Here is a 13,916-nt window from a genome sequence, read left to right as displayed (position 1 = left end):
ACTTGGTAATGCAATGGACAAGATAACTGACTTTTCACTTTTGACCATTAGGTTTCAACCAGCCTAGAGTAGCAGAATGAAAATTGTCTTACTCTCTGCTGTTAAAAGTGTCTCACCAATGAATCATAGAAACTTGCTTCACCAAAGGAGAGCAATAGTCCATTGAGCATCTGCGAGGTCCTGGCTCTTGATTCTCATTTTCTATCCATTAATCTACTAGATTCTCATCTTCAAGTACTTAGAGTCATAGAGTCTCACACAGCACAGAAACAGACCCTTCAGTTCAACATATCCATGTTAATCAAGTTTCCCAAACTAAACTCATCCCACTTGCTTGCATTTGGCCCATATCCCTCTAAACCTTTCCTATTCATGTACCTATCCACATGTCTTTTAAATGTACCTGCATCGATCACTTCCTCTGGCAGTACATTCCACATATGAATTACCCTCTCTGTGAAAAAGTTATCCCTTCGGTTCCTTTTAAATCTTTCACCTCTCACCTTAAAAATATGCCCCCAAATTTTGAACTCCTCCTTCTTACGGAAAAGACCTTTGCTATTCACCTTATGTATGCCCCTCATGATGTTATAAACCTCTCTAAGGTCACCCCTCAATCTCCTACTCTCCAGTGAAAAACGTCCCAGCCTATCCAGCATCTATCTATAACTCACATGACTCCGTCCCGGCAAAATCCTGATAAATATTTTCTGAACCCTCTCCATTTAATAATATCCTTCTTATAGTTGGGTTACCAGAACAGTGCTGAAAATGTGTTGCTGGAAAAGTGCAGCAGGTCAGGCAGCATCCAAGGAGCAGGAGAATCGACGTTTCGGGCATGAGCCCTTCTTCAGGAATGAGGAAAGTGTCCAGAACAGTGGACAGTGACCAGAACAGTGGACAGTACTCCAAAAGTGGCCTCACCAATGTCCTGTACAACGTCAACATGACGTCCCAAATCCTATACTCAATGGCCTGAGCAATGAAGAGAAGCATGCTAAACACCTGTCTACTATGTACCTGAACCCCTCAGTCTCTCTGATCAACAACACTACCCAGGGCCCTACCATTAACTGCATAATTACGTGTCCTATATCAATCTAGATCCAAGATAGTTGGTGAGATAGAAACCAAGTCACTTCTCTTTATTGATAGAGTGTACTCCAGACACAAGCCCCATTTGTTTTCCCCTTGATATCTACCTATGCAATTAATTACTGCCAAATTCATGCTTCACTACTTGAGACACTAAATAGTTCACCTCTTCTATTGAAATAAAACTTTGAGATATATAAATATTTCTTGAACAAAACAGAAGAAAATTAAATTGGGGCAGAATGGTGGCCCAATGGTTAGCACTGTTGCTTCAAAGCACCAAGGACCCTTGTCTTTGTGGAGTTTACAAATCCTCGCTGTGCCTGCGTGGGTTTCTGTTGGATGCTCCAGTTTCCTCCCACAGTCCAGAGATGTGCAGGTTAATTGGACTGGCCATGTTAAATTGTCCATTTTGACCAGAGATGTGCAGAATCGATGGAATAGCCATGGAAAATGCAGAGATGGCGTAGGGGTTGGATCTTTGTGGGATGCTCTTCCTCACTGAGAATATTATAAATCTTGTTGTACTTGAATAGCATCTGAAAAATTGGCATGTGAAGCCTCACTGTTCAGAATTAGCTTTTTTAAAATCTAAGATTCTATAGCTCTGGGTCACCCAAGTCTGGAAATTTGGGCATGCCTTATTGTGACTTTGTTTTCCTTCATGTTTTATTTGCTATCAAGACTTTCTCAATAGTAATATTTCAATTATATCAGTGTAGACTTGATGGGTTGAATAGCCTCCTGCTTCTGTACTGTAGGAATTCTATGATAAACAAGATAATATTTTCTAATTTCTACATCTGACCTTATAATGCAACAGAGAAATTACATTTTCATATTCTCCAGAATACAATCAACTTAATAGCCCTCCTTTCTTCATACAAAATAAATTGATATTAAAAAACCTGAAAAAAATATGCTTGCTCATTTTCTGGTAACTCCTTACATCATCAAGTTTTCTTTGATGCTCTTCAATCATTTCTTAGAGCAAGCACATTTTTTGTAAAGTCTGATAACTGAGTACTGGTGTCAACTCACTTTATTTTAAAAATCTCTTTTCTTTCTAACCTTCCCTTTATGTAACATGACCAATTCTCAACATTTTCTGAGAAATCTCCTTTAGTGAATGCACGTCATCCCAAAGAGAAGGGTTATCCATATATTCTATGATTAACTTTTCTCAGATTGCCCTTGTGAGACATTTCCCTTAGAGTTTTGGATAAATGCATTCATGTTATTACAACTTTTACGAGCACCAATATTTCCTCATCTAAAGGAACTTCTAACTACATTTTTTATTTTCTTGGTTTGCCACGCTAGCAGACATTTGTTATTCTTCCTCACTGAGAATATCATATATCTCGTTGTACTTGAATAGCATCTGAAAGATTAGCATGTGAAGCTTCACTATTCAGAATTACCTTTTTTTATCTATGGTTCTATATCTCTGGGTCACCCAAGTCTGGAAATTTGAGCATGCCTTGTTCTGATTTTAATTTCCTTCATGTTGTATTTGCTATCAAGACTTTCTCAATAGTAATATTTCAATTACAGTACTTAGGACTAATTTGTTTTACCCATTCACAGGATGAGGGCATCACTGGGTAACAAGCATTTATTGCCTATCCCAGCAGGTAGTTAAGAGTTAACCATGTTGCTGTGGGTCTGGAGTCACATGTAAGGCAGACCAGGTAAGGTCAGCAGTTTCCTTGCCTAAAGGACATTAGTGAACCAGATGGGCTTTTACAACAAACGATAATGGGTTCCTGATCATCACAGACTCTTGATTCCAGATTTTTATTTAATTCAAATTCCATCATCTGCCATGGCAGGATTCAAACCCAGGTCCCCAGAACATTACCTGGGTCCCTGGGTTAAGAGTCCAGTGTTAATATCACTAGGCCATTGCCTCCCCTCAATCAATCATAATTGGCAATAGGATCTAGTCTGTGTGCACAGCCAGTTTAATTGTCTATTCATCTCTCAGAGAGAGAGTGTCAGATTTATTAGGAAGCAATTAGCACTTTCCAAATAAGACCATTTATCCAAAGTCACTCATGACTTATTATGCTTGGAGAGAAGGCGGCCAAGAGGAGATTTGATAAAAGTTTTCAAAATAATGAGCTGGGTGGACAAAGTAGATACAGAGAAGCTGTTCCTGCTTGTAAAGTAAAGAATGAGTGGGCATAGATTTAAAGTGATATGTGAATGAAGCAAAAGTGACATGAGAAAAAAACGCTTTCACACAGTGAGTCATTAGGGTATGGAATGCACTGCAGGCAGGTTCAATTGAGGCATTGGATGATTATTGGTTTGCAGGGGTACGGGGACAAAGGGAAGAGATTGGCACAAAATAATAGAGCAGCTGCAGGCATGATTGGCCAAATGGTCTTCCTCTTAGGATTTTTTACCTGTGAGAAAATGGATAGGTAAACTGCAAATATAGTTTTAACATAAATGGCTTTCTTTTTCCTTCAAATTTCTTTCTCCTGATGCCAAAAAACAACTGTTCAATTTTTTGATGAGCGACATTAGGTCTTGTTAAAGGAATACTATAATGCCTGGCCTGCGTAAACTGTAAATGTACCTAGTTCCCAAAAATATTGCTTTGTCGTTTCCCACTTCCAGTTTCATTCAAGCCTTTTGTTTAAGGATAGACAGCTTGCTAAACAATAAGGATATTTTACTTGACATTATGCTGAATAGTGGTTTACTGCAGCTAATGGCACAGGGAATCAGCACTCATTTTACTGATTTCCTTATACCTTAAGTGGGAAGGTCTTTCAAATTCTCTAATCTTATTTCAATGCTTAGTATTTAAAGGATCTGGCGATCATTTTAACCAATCCACTCTACACATTAAATATGTGTTCACTGTCCAACAAGGCACAAGTGAATTAATCTAGGATTAAATCATTCATCACTAAGCTGAAGCATAAGCTAGTATAATTTCCTCTGCATTATCAATATCACCATTTTCCAAACCTTTCATGTAGTGCCTATGTTTGAAAACTCTGTTATTCCATTCAGGACAATTCATTCTGTAAAGTCATATCTAAAATACCCATTAACACTAAAAGATGTTCTGAAGGGTCATTCATCTGAAGTAGTTTCAATTCCTGTCAACTATTAGAACTTAAGAATATTAAAAATAGGAGCAGGAGTAGGCCACCTGGCCCATCAAGCTGTTCCGCTATTCAATCAAATCATTGTTGATATTTTCATGGACTCAGCCACCCGCTCACCATAATCTTTAATTCCTTTACAGTTCAAAAATCGATCTTTGCTTTAAAATATTCAGTGAGGTAGCCTCAACTGCTTCACTGGGCAGGGAATTCTGCAGATTCACAAACTTTCAGGTGAAGAAGCTTCTCTTCAATTCAGTCCTAAATCTGCTCCCCTCTAATTCTATTAGAATTGGCAATGGTGTCTCCATCCTCATCCCTTATAGTTTTATTCTCCTTTTGTACTGATGTTTTCAACCTGTGTCAGGGTGGTCTCGCGTTATTGCCACTAAAAATGAATCACCCATTCTTTGTACTACTGCTGAAATGTCCCATTTGATCTTCAAAAAAGTGGACTTCAAAAAAAAACAGGTGGCATGGTGGCTCAGTGGTTCACACTGCTGCCTCACAGTGCCAGGGACCCGGGTTCAATTCCAGCCTCGGGTGACTGTGTGGAATTTGCACATTCTCCCTGTGTCTGCGTGGGTTTCTTCCAGGTGCTCTGGTTTTCTTCTACACTCCAAAGATATGCAGGTTAGGTGAATTGGCCATGCTAAATTTCCCATAGTGTTCTGAGATGTGTAGTTTAGGGGTGAATGAGAGTAATAGGGATAGGTTTGGGTGGGTTACTCTTCGGAGGGTTGCAATGGACTTGTAGAGTCAAAGGGCCTGTTTCCACACTGTAGGGATTCTATGATTGATCCACAAAGATTGCTGAGAATGAATGTGTTCACAAAATTTTTAAGGCTTCTGGACGTCTGTTGCAAAATCATATTTCTTTCTGAAAATCTAATACATTACAACAACTTAGCACTGTACAATAATTTAACAGCATGCACTGAATTAGGAATCTCCAAATAGAATGTTTGCAATTTTGCATTTATTTGGTTAAATTCATAATATATTCTTTGGTAAAATGTCCATGCTGATTTCTAAACATATTTAAACCTGACCACATCTCATATATATTTAATACTTCATCTTCCCTAAGAATTCCTTAGTGTTCAATTGTTAAACCTCTAGCTCAGAGAATACTTTACATCTGATCTTGCTTCTAGTTTTAAACAAGTGCCAAGGCCACACCTTGCTTTATTTTTGATAATGATGTAACCCATATCCACTTCATTTTTCACTTATCATAAGATTCAGCTTCACAAAACATCAATGGAAGTCATAATCTGACACTTTGCACTTGGATTCAGTCATTCTTCACCAAAATGACACCAATTGCAACTTTCTGTCTGAAAATACTTGTTAGTTTCCAATCTCTACCTTTAAGCAAACTCATCAATCTACATCCAAGCCAATCTGTGAGACAGAAACCAAAATATCTTTCTTTGTGGATGTAGTTTGTTAACTACTTAGTCTTTCAGCTTCTTTCACACACCAGTCCCATCTTTTATCCCTTGGTTTCTACCCAATAGATTAATTCATCAATTAACCCCAATCACCTGCTTAGTTACTTGCTAAATTAACAATCAACTCCATTTAAAGTTACAATATTTCTGAAATTAGTTTCCATCATCTTTTCAGGTTGAGTGCTCCAGATCTCAATAATGCTCAACTGACAATGGCTTTCATCATCTTAAAAATCTGACTAATAATTTTATCTTCATTATAAATGACATGGACCTATGACACAAAATTGTCTGGAACAACTTTAATAAGCAAATTCAAAAGCTGCAGAGGTAACCAACATGACACTGCGTGATAAAACTTATATGGGTGCAAGAGTATTGGACCAAGGTCAGAATTAAACTAAACTAAGGTCAGAATTAAACTGTTGCAGTGAAGCAGAGAGATAGGGTTAGAATATTCCCAGTCCTACATTTAGCCTGACAGTGCTCAGTAATAACATTAAAACACTAAAATTCTGATGGGTAAAATGGTGCAAGTATTTTGGACATTAAGCAAGATTTTAACCCATTCAAAACCTATCCACTTGAACAGGGTTAAAAATCATAACGATAGGTTCCTTCCTTCCAAATATTCATTAATAAAAGGAATTTGCTAGGTACTTTTTAAAATCAAATCCATGACTAACTACATGAGAAAGAAACTAGCAATATTTAAAACAAAATTGAAGAAATAAAACAGAATGTAATGAAATTAAACAATAAACGACTAAGATAGCAGGAATTTCTTTTTACTTCATTTTGTGGAATGTTGCCGTCTGCTGCCCTTGTCCTTCTTGGTGGAACTGGTCATGGATTTGGAAAATGTTGTTTGAGAATCTTTGCTAATCTGCTTGGTAGGATCAAAAGGTAAATATGGATGACATAGATCATTTTCCTCATCGGCATTCATCTATCCAGCTGGTGATAAAATCTCTCCATTGCAACATCTAATTGAATGTTAGAGGTTTTGCCTCCACTATTTAAGCAGCAGATTGAACCCAATAGTTCTGGATCTACTTCTTCCATTTTTTAATAAATATATCTGATAGCTATAAAATAATCTTGTATGCCTCGCTCTGTCTAAACAGCCTATGATCTATATGTCCTTGTATGTTATAATCTATCTGACCTTGTATGTTATGACTGTCTGCACTGCTTGCAAAACAAAACTCTTCACTGTACTTAGGTACATGTGACAACAACAAATCAAATAATATTTTCCTTCAAGACAATAAAATCTATGCTTTCCCTATCTTACTTCATAACAGAAATCTCGCAAAGGAGGGAGCAGCATTGAAGGTTTCTCCCCATTTTCTCCATTAGTGAGTCGGTTCTCTTTGTTTCAGAGATCAGGATTGAATACAGACAGCAGTTTCATTTTGATTTATTCCAATATATGCTCCCCTGTTTTGTCTACACAGTTATACGTTCTGACTGACTTTATTGAGTGCAGCTGAATATTGGCTGGACTTGTTGAGTATCAAGTTTACCAATATTTCAAATTCATCCCCACTTCATCTTTTATTAACAACCATGTAAGGACTATATGCCATATGTGATATTCATCTTCCCAACCTGCATTACCAAAGGGCCAATAGTCTAAATCTTGTTCTGCTTGCATTGGTTGGAATGTTATACAGTATCAAAAATTAAGTGAAAAGATCAATGAAAAGGTTTTTAACAGGCAATTAGAGCAGAATATGATGGCAATATTCTGTGTGTCAGGGAGCATCTGTACAGAGAGAAATGGAGTTGAGAGTTAGATTTTAAGCTGGGCTAGGGTCTTCCCAGATCTCTCAGTGTAAATATTATATCCTTGGCCAGTCTTGGCCTGAGAATGAAGGCATGTTTTCTCTGACATGAACTAATTCTTCCCTTCATCAAACTTGGTCTGTCTGACTTGATCTGAACTAGTTTCAGGCACAGCTTGTGTTGGAGTCACTACTGGTACTCTACTAGTATTCCAACAATTTAACTAATCAGACTCATTTGATTTTTTCCAACTCACTTCTTCACAAAGTCTGAAGGTAAAGCATGAACCATACAAACCAAACCTTTCCAGTACTTAACACTTTGACTTTGCTGTAGGTTGTCTTTTATGAATCAATGCAGCTGGTATTATACCAGTAACTGTATGAAGTGTGTTATGATAAATAAACAAAAAAAATCACTAGTTCGTGATTTAATGTCATCTAACATTTCTTCTCATTTGTGTCTAGCATTTGCTAATAAGAGTACGCTAACAATTTGTGGTGTGTTCACTGCTGCTCCATTAAAGTAAGATCATATAGTGGAACTTTGATGTGTGTTATCTCATTCATTTTCATGAAATGTGAAAACTTTTCCAAACAAAACTGAGATCCACTGTCAGACATAATTTCATCTGGAACCTATAAGAAGCAATCAAATTACACATCTCTAAAATGTTGCTTGTTGTTGATCACTTCACCAAATACATCCCAACCCACTTGGAATGGCTACCAATCACAATGAATAGCTATCTGCCTTCAAATTCTGAAAAATAAATGTATAACCTCTGCCACACTCTAGCTGGCCATTTCCATGGTTGCAAAATTATTGATAATGTGTTTTTTTTAACAACTTGACAAGCTCTTCACTGTTTCTCTACGTCTTCTCTGTCCTTAATCTATCCCTGGCCACAAAGATACCTTCTTGCTGCACTCTTTGATAAATCAACACTAATTGTTGATCATGAAAGTCATATAGCAACTGTGACCAGTATCTTCCTGGGATTATAACTTTAGCTCACTACATAACAATCTTTATTGACTATCAACTCATTCTTATAGGATAAAACAAATTTCAGTCCGGTCTCTGTGATGGCCAATCATATGTGATATAGCTGTAAATTCTTGAGATTGTGGGGACCTACTAAGTGGCCCTATCAATACCACCTGCTTTGACTGATAAATCATCTACATATGAAAAGCAAAATACATCCTTCCCATTGAGTTCTATGTTGGATGTAGCTGTTTATCTAGCATTCAATGACCTTGTCATCATCTGAAATTAATGTAACAGATACACAGGCAATATCAAAGTTCAACTCTGCATTTGGGCAACAGTTCGAGACGGAATTGGAACATTTGGACTCAGCATGGCTGTCAGTAGCTTATGGTCAATTTTGTTTATGAAACTATGACAATATGAGTATTTCTGGAGCCCTACTTCAAAAACCTTGCTCAGAATGTAACTTCAGTTATTGGCACTGGAGGTGCAGAAGGCAAATGTCACGCTTCTCTACTCACTTGTAAACTCTTCAATGATATCCTGGAGCTGTGATCACTTAAATCCAATAACCACAACCATATTCCTTTGAGCCAAGCATGACTCCAACCAGCATAGAATTTTTCCCCTGATTCACATTGGTTCTAGTTTTGCTAGGGCTCCTTGATGCCACTCTCAGCCAAATGTGTATTTAATGTCAAAGGAAGTCAGTCTCACCTCAGCTCTTTCATAAATACTTGAGACAAACTGCTCTTGAAGAAGGACATTGATGTTCCATCCCCACTGTACGTTCCGCACCCCTTTCACATTTACTGCTTCTTTCAAATGGTTTTCAACATGGAAGCGTTGATTCAGCGGCCAAGGGGAGTGCAGCACGTAGTAATCAGCAGCAGGTTTCCTTGCCCATATTTGACCTGATGCCATTAGATTTCGTGGGATTTGGTGTCAATGTTGAGGTCTGCTAGGAGAATGCCCTTCTGACTGCATACCACTGTGCCACCACCTCATCAGTGATGATAATGGACACTCTCTGTAAGTACAATTGCATGAAAATGACTATGTCAGGCTTTTGCTTAAACTAGTCTATGAAAGGTTGCTACCAGTAGTCTCTGGATGTTGGTAAAGAGGACATTGCAGGGTAAATAGGGCTGAATTTGCTGCTGTAATTTCTGATGCCAAGGTCAATGACAAGTGATCTGTCTGGGTTCATTCCTTTTTAAAGGATTTTTAGCAGTGTGGCTTGCTAGGCCACTTTAGAGGGTAATTCAGAGTCATTCAAATTGCTGTTGGCTTGGGCTCACATACAGATCAGACCAGATAAGGATGACAGATTTTTGTCTCCAAAAGGACATTACTGAACCAGATAATTTTATGGCAATCAACAGTGGTCATCAGTAAATTTGTAAATCCATAGTGGGATTCAAATCCAGGACTCCAGACTATTTCTTGAGTTGTTAGATTATTGGGCCAATGACAATTATAGAACATAGAACATAGAACAATACAGCACAGAACAGGCCCTTCGGCCCAAGATGTTGTGCCGAACATTGGTCCTAGTTTAAGCACCCATCCATGTACCTATCCAATTGCCGCTTAAAGGTCACCAAAGAATCTGACTCTACCACTCCCACAGGCAGCGCATTCCATGCCCCCACCACTCTCTGGGTAAAGAACACACCCCTGACATTTCCCCTATACCTTCCACCCTTCACTTTAAATTTATGTCCCCTTGTAACACTCTGTTGTACCCGGGTTCTTTAGTAATGGAATCAATGGTCATGGGTAAAAGACTGGGAAGTGGAGTGGAGGATTATCAAATCAGCCATGATCTCCTTGAATGATGGAACAGACTCTTTAAGATGAATGGCAGAAGTGGGTACTGCAGATGCTGGAGACCAGAGTCAAGATTAGAATATGAAGCTCACTCCTGATGAAGAGCTTTTGCCCAAAACTTCAATTTTTCCTCGGATGCTGCCTGACCTGCTGTGCTTTTCCAGCACCACTCTGATCTTGACTCTTTAAAAATGGACAACCTCACACTTGGCAGGGTTGAACTCCATCTGCCACTCCTCAGCCCAGCTCTGCTCTGCTCTGAGACACCATTGCCTCCACTTAATATTTCTGGACACATTGTAATATACACACATTTGCTATCTTCCAAGTTATTTTATACAACCTGAATTCATTGCCACATGCCTTTGACCAAAACCTTGGAGCACCCCTCCTCAAAAATTCAATGGGTGCAGTAATGTTGCCAAGTTTTGTACCAATATACCATAATCATTAGATCTAAGAAAGCCTGAGCTTAGCAATATTCTGATGGTGTGGTATACTTCTTCATGCTGTACTTCACCTTGAGTAGTTGTAACCCATTTGACCCAAATACTTTAAATAATTTTGAAATGATTTACATTTGACTGCCTTTGCCTCAGCTCCAAACATTGGAGAACCTTCTTCAGCCTGTCATCATGGGCCTGCCTATTTGGAATTGAAGTAAATATGTCATCCAAGTAACACACGACTCCCTCAATTTCTCGAAAAAAATTATTCATTATTTTTGAAAAATTCCAGAGACTTTAAGAAAAAACAAATGGGAACTTGTGAGAATGAAACAGTCCATATGGATATTAATAATCAAATATGATTTTAACTCATTGTCTCATTCAAGCTGCAGAGAGGCATTTAGATTAGGCTAGATTCCCTACAGTATGGAAACAAGCCCTTTGGTCCAACAATTCCACACTGACCCTTCGAAGAGTAACCCACCCACATCCTGTATTTACCCCTGACTAATGCACAAAACACTATGGGCAATTTAGCACGGCCAATTCACCTAACCTGCACATCTTTGGACCGTGGGAGGAAACCCATGCAGACACAGGGAGAATGCGCAAACTCCACACAGACAGTCACCCGAGGTGGGAATCAAACTCGGGTCCCTGACGCTGTGAGGCAACAGTGCTAACCACTGAACCACCGTGCCCGTGACCCTGCCCCCCTAATTTTGCAGAGAATCTGGCCTCTGATAACAGTGAACAAAACCCACGACATTTGACAAATTATTGGGTGGATTATATTCTCATACCTGATTTATGGCTATTTTATCTTGCATCTCATATCAGATAAATTTGAGCACTCAGAAAAAGCTCGATGCAATCAATCACTTGGAAGTATGACTACAGATATTGTTGGACATAAATATATGAGAATTTATGCATCTGTATAAATGTTCATACAAGTTGGGAATCCTTTATCCGAAAAAAACCAGGAACAACTGATTTTCGGATAAAGCATATTTACGGTTTTCAAATACAATCATCATTATTGATCCGTTTAGGCTCTTGGAAAAAAAAACTTTGTTTCATTGCTGCGCTTTGAAGTTTTTATTCCAAAGGACCCAATCTCAACATGTTTACAGGTTCATTCAGGTCTGTTTGAATCCACTTTGAAAAGGGCTTCGGTTTTCAGACATGTAGATAAAGAATAACCGAACTGTATATGCAGAAAAATGTAACGGATATAAAGATGCAATTGCATCTCAGGTTCCAGAACAGTAACCAAAATGACAGATTTGGTTCAAAATAGGATTTGCAGAAGCTGTGTACTTACTTGCAATGGATTTCAGAAGACACTGCTAATGTCTCTGAGTATCAAGTGCTAGACAGAATGAAGAAAATTTTACAACAAATTTCCTTTCCTTAAACTTCTGAACAAAAACACTTTTTGTTGTAGAACTATGAAAACATTGCTCTGTTTAAACAATTTGCCTGCCAAAATATTATATGCCTGACCCCAGTGCCCTCTGCTCAAGGATTATTTTAAATTATGCTGATGTTTCATGATTTCAAGTACTTTCTGTTGAATTGTTCAGAACCTGCCTCTTAAACTTAAAGTTAGCTAATGGCTGAAGATTCTGCATATGCCTCAAAAGGAGTCAAATTAGGCAGATTATGTTCCAAAGCTAAAAGAAAAACCTCTCTTACATCCATATTTTAAGCATTGGGGGACAGTGCAGACTGCCAAACACCAACAGGCTGAATGTTTAATATTATCTGGGCTAGTCAGAAGAACAGTATCCTCAACCACTCCTCATTTGACAAGCCCTTCATCCCCAGGCTCATTCTTGTAAAGCTCCTCTGGACCTCCTCCAACACCAGCATATCCTTCCTTAGGTGCAGGGTCCAAAATTGCTCAGAATATTCCATGTGGTCTGACCAGAACCTTGTACAATCTTAGTACATCTCTGCTCTTGTATTCTCACACTCTTGAAATGAATGCCTTCCGAACTGCCAACTGAACCTGCATGTTAACCTTAAGGGAATCCTGAACTAAGTAAATTTCTGTTGAATTCCATTTTCCGCTTCTTTGCTCACTTTTCCTGCCTATCCAAGTCATTCTGCAGTCACCCCCACCCCCACCCACCTCCTCAACATTACCTGTCCCTCCACTATATTTGTGTCAGCTGCAAACTTAGCAACACTGTCTTCAGTTCCTTTGGCCAAATTGTTAATGCATAATATGAATAGTCATGGTGTCAACACTGACCCCTGCTGAACTCACTAGTCACTGGCTGCCATCCTGAAAAAGACCCCTTTATCCCCACTCTCTGCCTTCTGCCAGTCAGCCAATCCTCTATCCATGGCAGTACCTTGCCCCTAACACCATGTCCTCTTACCTTATTTATCAGTCTGTTATGCAGCACCTTGTTAAAGTACTCTCAAAATCGAAATAGATCACAACCATGAATCTTCTTTGTCTAATTTGCTTGTTGCCTCCTCAAATAATTCTAACAGATTTGGGTGGCACAGGGGTTAGCACTGCTGCCTCACAGCACCAGAGACCCGGGTTCAATTCCCGACTCAGGCGACTGACTGTGTGGAGTTTGCACATTCTCCCCGTGTCTGCGTGGGTTTCCTCCGGGTGCTCCGGTTTCCTCCCACAATCCAAAGATGTGCAGGTCAGGTGAATTGGCCATGCTAAATTGCCCGTAGTGTTAGGTAAAGGGGTAAATGTAGGGGAATGGGTGGGTTGCGCTTCGGCGGGTCAGTGTGGACATGTTGGGCCGAAGGGCCTGTTTCCACACTGTAAGTAATCTAATCTAATCTAATCTAAAAAAAATCTGTCAGGTAAGACCTCTTTCAGACAAAGCTGTGCTGACTCAACCCTGTTTTACCACGCAAGGCCTCTCAAACAAAAGGTAGGGGTGGTGGTGAGGAGAGGGAATTGGGGAGGGGGGGAGGACTGGACTGTGACAGGATTTCCACCCAGGGATTGGGGAATGGGAGTGTGTGGGATTCCCACACTGAGGCCCTAAATCCTGGTAAGGTCTACTTATGGCCTTTTCATATGTCAGGACTTAGCCACAGGAAGTGATATCATCTCTCCAGGCAGTGGGGAAGATCTCAGTTGGCTGATGCAATTTCATTCTATGGTACCTTTGTTTCTCTGA

General features: G+C 39.2%; 1 protein-coding gene across 1 annotated transcript in view; it reads right to left on the bottom strand.

The window, feature by feature from the left end:
- cped1 (cadherin-like and PC-esterase domain containing 1) overlaps positions 1-13,916 on the bottom strand; it is a 207,645-nt gene that overhangs the window by 180,846 nt on the left and 12,883 nt on the right. The window lies entirely within an intron of this gene.

This window comes from Chiloscyllium plagiosum, chromosome 19 (assembly GCF_004010195.1).
Source record: "Chiloscyllium plagiosum isolate BGI_BamShark_2017 chromosome 19, ASM401019v2, whole genome shotgun sequence".
Classification (NCBI taxonomy): domain Eukaryota; kingdom Metazoa; phylum Chordata; class Chondrichthyes; order Orectolobiformes; family Hemiscylliidae; genus Chiloscyllium; species Chiloscyllium plagiosum.
Note: the sequence above shows the minus strand (reverse complement) of the source record. Positions and strands in the feature narration are given on the sequence as shown.